Source organism: Humulus lupulus, chromosome 3 (genome assembly GCF_963169125.1).
Source record: "Humulus lupulus chromosome 3, drHumLupu1.1, whole genome shotgun sequence".
NCBI classification, from domain to species: Eukaryota; Viridiplantae; Streptophyta; class Magnoliopsida; order Rosales; family Cannabaceae; genus Humulus; species Humulus lupulus.
Genome location: NC_084795.1, coordinates 39,553,205 through 39,560,190, shown reverse-complemented (window position 1 = coordinate 39,560,190; position 6,986 = coordinate 39,553,205).

Sequence of the window (6,986 nt, the reverse complement as noted above, 5' to 3'; positions counted from 1 at the left end):
CAACCCTAGTAAGTAGTCAGGAAATACTTCTGGAAATTCCTTTACGACATGAACGTCTCCAACTTTTAGTAGTGTTTCTTTTACCACATCCGTAATGCTGGCTAAGAATGCTTGACATCCTTTTTCTATCATCTTCTGAGCTTTGAGTGATGAAATAAGCGGTGTGTGTAGACCTAAAACCTTTCCCATAAAGCATAGTCTCTGATCGTCAGAAGTCTCGAACGTTACTTTCTTGTGTTTGCAGTCGATGGTTGCGCCATGCCTTGCTAGCCAGTCCATTCCCAATATCACGTCGCAGTCCTTAATCTATAGTTCTATCAGGTCTCATTCTAATTCTACGTCCTCAATCTTGATTGGTACGCCTCGTACTACCCGTGATGATAAGACTATTTCACCCGAAGGTAATTCTGTTTCAAACCTAGTTCTAAATCTTTCACAAGGTTTGTCTAATTTTTCTATCATTCCTAACGAGATATACGAATGAGTGGCCCCCAAATCAAATAATACAGAACATACATTATTGAGGATAGAAACCTGACCTGTAACCACTTTATTGCTAGCATCAACTTCTCCTTGGGTTAAGGCAAATACTCTGGCAGGAACCATCTTATCGTCTCTTTTTCCCTCTGACTTGAGCTGGGGACACTCTTTCTTTTGGTGACCTTCCTGACCACAGTTGTAGCATCCCTTAGTGTTTGTGCGACACTCACCATGATGTTTCTTTTGGCATTTAGCACATTGTGGGTATTCTATATAACCCGGCCTATTACCTCCATTGTTTGTTCGCACCCTTTTATCGTTGTCAGACTGCTTATTGTCAGGATGCCGTCTCTTCTGACCATTACTATTGTTGGACTGCTGGTTTTTGTTGTTGTGTTTGTTCCGACCATTCTGAGGTTGCTGTTTAGGCTCAGGCTTACTGGCCTCCTCTTTGCTGACATTCGCCTGAAGCCTTTCCACTTCTATTGTCGTTTCTATAACATCGACATAAGTAGTATTTCTCGAGTTTGCTAGCTTAACCCCTAGCTCAATCTTTGGTCTAAGTCCTCTAATGTAGAGTCCCAAGAACTTTACTTAGCTAGTTAGATAGTAGTAGTAGTAATAGTAGTAGTAGTAGTAGTTATAGTACGTTTATTACTGTGGATTTTGGTTCAAGCCGGGACTTAGTTGAACACTCATAGAAACACTTTTAGATTTTATAAGTTTAACCTATAGTTTAAGAATATTAATTATAACATAAGGTTTGATTAATATAGCTGATTATAAAGATATTATTTATTATATTATAAGGTTTAGATAGAACTAATAAGATCATGATACTTGTCGTGTGCATGTTTATTGATAAATTAAGTATTTTTGAGGAATAGTTTTATAAAAGAAATATTTGAAAACCCCAGAATCTGCCAGCAGCTTTAAAAATGTTATATGACTCAGTCAAAGTTGTTTACCCAATTCAAATTAAGCTGAAAAAGTGCAATTACATGTATAATATTTCAGTGTATGTCGATATATCGTAGCTCTAGGGGCGATATATCGCCACACGGGGAATACGAAAAACACATAACTTTGCACAAATGCATCGACGAGCCTCGGGATATAAGCCTAGGTGATATATCACCTACCATGGGAGATATATCAGCCCTAGGGCAAATATTTCAAATATTTTTTAAACCGAGCTCAATTCAACACTTAACCTCTTAGCAAACCTCTGAATGTTTTGACCGAGTCTTAAGCCTCTGCTGAACGAATATTCAAATGTTTTTCAAGAAATATTCATTATATTTATTCAAGCTAAAAGAAAGATCTTTTCACTCCTTGAACTCTATAAATAGGACCTAGTACCCAGCCATTTCTCTCATTTTTCAAGCTGAGTTCAGAGCCTTCAAGCTGCTAGGTTTACTATTGAGTGATAAACACTTGGGTTGGGTTATAAGCTTTATAAACACTTGGGAAGTAAGGTTAATAGTGTGTTTTTTGATATCAAGGTGTAGTTCGGTTCTAGTGCATTCAAAGGTATTCCTATTCCTAGTTCATTTTGTATGTTTCATTAGTTTCTTATAGTTTTATTTACTCAAATCCTAACTCATTGTTTTTCATTATCTTGGTTAGGTATTTAAGTTCTTTGAACTTAAGATTTCTTTTCGGTAAGTTTCTTCTCGGTGGCTTAGTCCTCTTGTCATCGTTTCTTTTCTTTAGAATACTCACATTCTTATTGTTGGTTTTAGGAGTGTTCCAAAATCTCGTCCTTGTTCTCATATCCCAATTTTGGTAAGGAAAATAGGATAGACCTTATATGTTTGTATGATATGTTATGCTTACGTTATATGTTATGTTATCTTATGTTGTGTTAACATTATGTATAGTATGTTTATAGCCTTGGGCATATGACTTGTCTAGCTAACAAGCCCCAATGATTTATGGGCATATGACTTGCTTAGCTAGCAAGCCCCACAAATCTATTGGGCATATGACTTTCTTAGTTAACAATCCCCAAGAGGTATGATGGCCATTGTAGTAGTAAATGACATATGTTTATAGTATATGTTTATGATATGTTTTATGTTATGAGTAGATTTTCCTTGCTAGGCATTAGGCTCAGAGGTAGGCCTAAGAAGTTAAGGCTTGTTTTTAAAAATTAAAAACAAAAATAGAAAAAATATGGTACTAAGGGCAATATATCGCCCCTATGTGGCGATATATCGGCTCTACCCTAATCTTGAGCCTCCGTTCGTACGTTCTTGCATCGTCAATGTGTTTTCCGTATCATTCGTCAGGTGATATATTGGCTCCATGCTGCGATATATCGGCATACGTGAATATTTTAAACACATAATTGTACTTTTTCAGTATAATTTAAGTTGGATAACTGCTTTGACTGAGTCAAAATAAGACCCTAACAGTTTCTAGTAGGCACTAAAGCTGCTATTTCTTTATTTTATCATTAAAATACTTAATTCCTTAATAATCATACTTATGACAAGTGTCATATTCATATTGGCTTATCTAAACCTTATGTTAAAATAAATATCTTATTTAGGACCAGCAATATTAATCAAACCTTATGTTATAATTAATATTCTTAAACTATAGGTTAAACTTATAAAATCCATAACTATTGCTAGGAGTTTCCAACTAAGTCCCGGTTTGAACCAAAATCCATGCAATCTAAAATACTACAACTACTACTAACTAGCTAAATAAGTAAACATTCTGGGACTCTACAAGAAAAGATCCATCTTGGCTCTTGTGAATTGTCAGAGAGAGGAAAGAAGAGATAGAGAGAGAGAGAGAGTGTGTGAGATAGAGAGAAAGAAAGAAATTAGAAAGAAGAGAAGAAGGAGGAGAAAAAAAGAGAGGGGTTCGAATCTCTCTATAGGTATGTCTTTGCTTGGTTTGGTTGATTCTTAAGTTTAGATCCTATCCTTAATTTCTAGTATTTGATTTATCTTCTCTTGTTCTTGTGATGTTCAAAAATCCCTAGGGGGGGGGGGGGGGGGGGGTGATCAAGGGTAGTGGCCATTTTGAGTATTGAACTCTATCAAAGGAGGTAGTTGATCTCTAACTTTGTTTTTGTTTTGTGGTTATATTTAATGGATTGTTGATGTTTTGATTACTATTTAAATTTTGCTATGTGTTGATTGATGTTGTTTTCAGAATACATAAATATGATATAGGATATATGGTGTTATGTTAATCTCTTGTTATTAGTTTGTCTTGATCTTAAAGTTTTGGAGCATGGTGATCTTGATGATATGACACATAGGGTTTGCCCTATGTTTTGGCTGCCATGGGTTATTTGATTTTAATGTTCAATGTAAAAGCATGCAAGGATGATGGTAGATACATGATAGGGTTCATGTGAATGTGAATGGGGTTATTGGTTTTTTTTTATGTTTGTTGTTCATGTGGGTTTCGGCATAGGGAGAGTATCATTACATGTTGATTATTTTTTTATTATTTTGATGCCACATATAATTATTAGAAATATGTTAGGTTATTTTGTTAAGTTTGGGAATTGGTATTAAGTCCCATACAAATGATGATTTAGTTGGTATATGAAGATTTGGTCTAAGCATTGTTTAAACACTACAACAAAATATGAGTTTAATGGCTATATGGAGGAGACATTGTGGACATTTAATGTCTCCCCCATCGGAGACATTGTTGGAGGAGCCATCATAAGTGGCCCTATGATGACACCCATGGGGAGACTTTGTTGACATTCAACGCCTCCTCCTAGGAGTCATCATAGGGTACCTACAACGTCTCCCTTGTAAAGACTTTGTATACATTCAATGTCTCATATAGCGAGTCATCATTGGTTTTTGTATTTTAAAAAAAAAAAATATTTTCAGTATATTAATTAATAGAATTAAATATATTAATTTTTTTTAAATGGAATTAAATATATTAATTAAAAATCTAAATTATATGCAAATTTAAATTGTGAATTTTCATTAATAAAATCGAAATGTGTATATAATATGTTTTAGCTAGCTAAATATACAAGAAGGTAATATTTGTTGTTAATAACATACAAAAGTAACAAATATTGCACTAGCTAGCTAGACATATAGTAAGAAACAAAAAGTAAACAACAATAAAAACCTAATATGTGGGACGATGACTTTGAACTATCAGTAGCATATGGTTCGCCCAGTGTTGTCGCATTTCATTAATCTGTGCTGGTGTATATGACATAGTGTTTAGCTGCAAAAAATACAAAGTCAAATATATTAATTAATTATTATTATTTGATTATATATATTTTAATAATAAATAAATTGTTAACTTTTTATAAATTTATATACATACCTCTTTCTTTAAGTAATGTCCAGATCGTGAATGTTCAATGTAATCCTTCAACATTTTCATGACATAATATCCACATGTCACATTGTGTGGTTGGTGTGGACACTAATATTTAAATAAAAGGTCAATCAATTTATATATAGTCGTAGTTACTTACTTTCGATTGCACAATTTATATATTATTTGGAATCTCAGGAGGTTTTGGTAGGTTGGTCAGAAAAAGGTTGAAAGCATTGACTATCACTGCCACAATTTCTTCACGATTTTCCAGTTTTGAGTTCACCGGATCACAACAACAAATGTAATATGCATATGGGGCCAATATAATCAACATCCAATGCTCATTACACAAGAAAAATAATACTAGATATAAGTCCAACGCAAATGTTATAAGAACTAAGCATTTGCCAATAATAGATTTTTAACATGTTCAACATTTCTAAACATCTGAATGAAACAAGGAATAGGAGGAAGGTACCACAAGACCTTGGCGGGTACTCTTTCCTTGACCTCCTCACTATTTTTTTTCTTTTACTACCATGACTCACCACAAGTAGGACACATTTTTGCATCTGCAAAGTCATTCTGATATAATATGCAATCATTAGGATATGCATAAATTTTTTCATATTGCATGCCTAATGAGCATAATGTTTTATTTGCTTCATAAAATGAAGTTGGCATTTCATTACACTCCGGCAACAAATCATTCAAAAAATAAAGTAAATCAGTTAGTCCCTTATCACTCCAACCTTTAGCTTTCAAATTGTACAACCTAAGAAGCGCGGATAACTTTGTAAATCGATTTCTCAGCATCACTAAGTAGTGTCTCAAACTTATTTGGGTCTACTTCAGATCCATAATGTGCATTATCAATCATATCATCTAATGGATCCCAGTTCTCCTCTACTATATTCCTCCTCACTTCATTGGGTCTACTTGGTGGAGTTGGGGCGACGTAAATTCTCTCCCCATGCATATACCAAACCATGTAACTTTTGTCGATTCCATTGAAAAATAAGTGGTGATTGATCTTACTAAGATCCATTTCCTTACATTTCCACACTTAACATATGGGCAAGAAGTAAATTTGAGGTCTTTCACATTTTCCGAACAAAATCTTAAGAACAAATCGACTCTGTTTTTATATTCCATGGATAACCTATTCGTTGACGTCCATTTTCTATCCATATCTTCTCCTATGTCCATGAAAAATTAAACAAACAAAACTAAATAAGCATATGGTCGAGCATACAAAAAATTCGGCAGAATTTCTTCTATATGAGTAACTTATTCATTTGACAATCTAATCAAATCCATTCAAATAAGCACAACACAATTCAAATATAATAATAGAATACATAATTCTAGAGAAATCGGGCAACATTTCCCCTATAATAGTGATTTAAGCATCTGTTAACAATAATTCAAACAACACACAATAAGTTTCTTCCTTATAGCTCTGTAATACACAAACAAATTTTCCAAAACCTACTTCACTAAAACACACAGTTCTCAATCTTCTGTTATCATCGCAACACACAATTTTAATATCAGAACCTACTTCACTATGGATGAATATTTAAGATATTCAAACTCGTCTAACAAAAAATTAATAATACAAAAACAAGAAATAAAATAATGTATGTACCTCTTGCAATTAATAGTACTAGCTAACAAATTTACTTCACTTTGCAATGCACTTTGCTATTAAATTCACAACCTACAAAATTAAATTAATTAATAAATAAAATATTACTAAATAATTGGATTAACAATAACTTATTCTTGCAATTTTAGAAAATTAAAAGCCTAAAAGGTGTGCTTGAAATAGAAATTTTGAGGCAAAAATGTAACGACCCAACTACTCTAGACTATGGACCATTAATGAAAACTTAAGCATAGACACTAATCCCTAATAATACTTACAAGTGAAATAATCATACTTTATTAAAAACTTGTAAAAAAACAAATGTTAAACTTACATAAACTCAAAGCAGGATATGGGATCCCATTGTTTTAAAAAGGAAAAACATAACTTAATTGTAATAAAAAGGAGATTACATAAATAGGTGTGGAAAAATACACATAAACCATAAAACAAAGACTTCATCCTCGAAATCGAAACTCTCAACTCCTTGAATCCATTCCGCCTCAATACACATTCCCCAAGC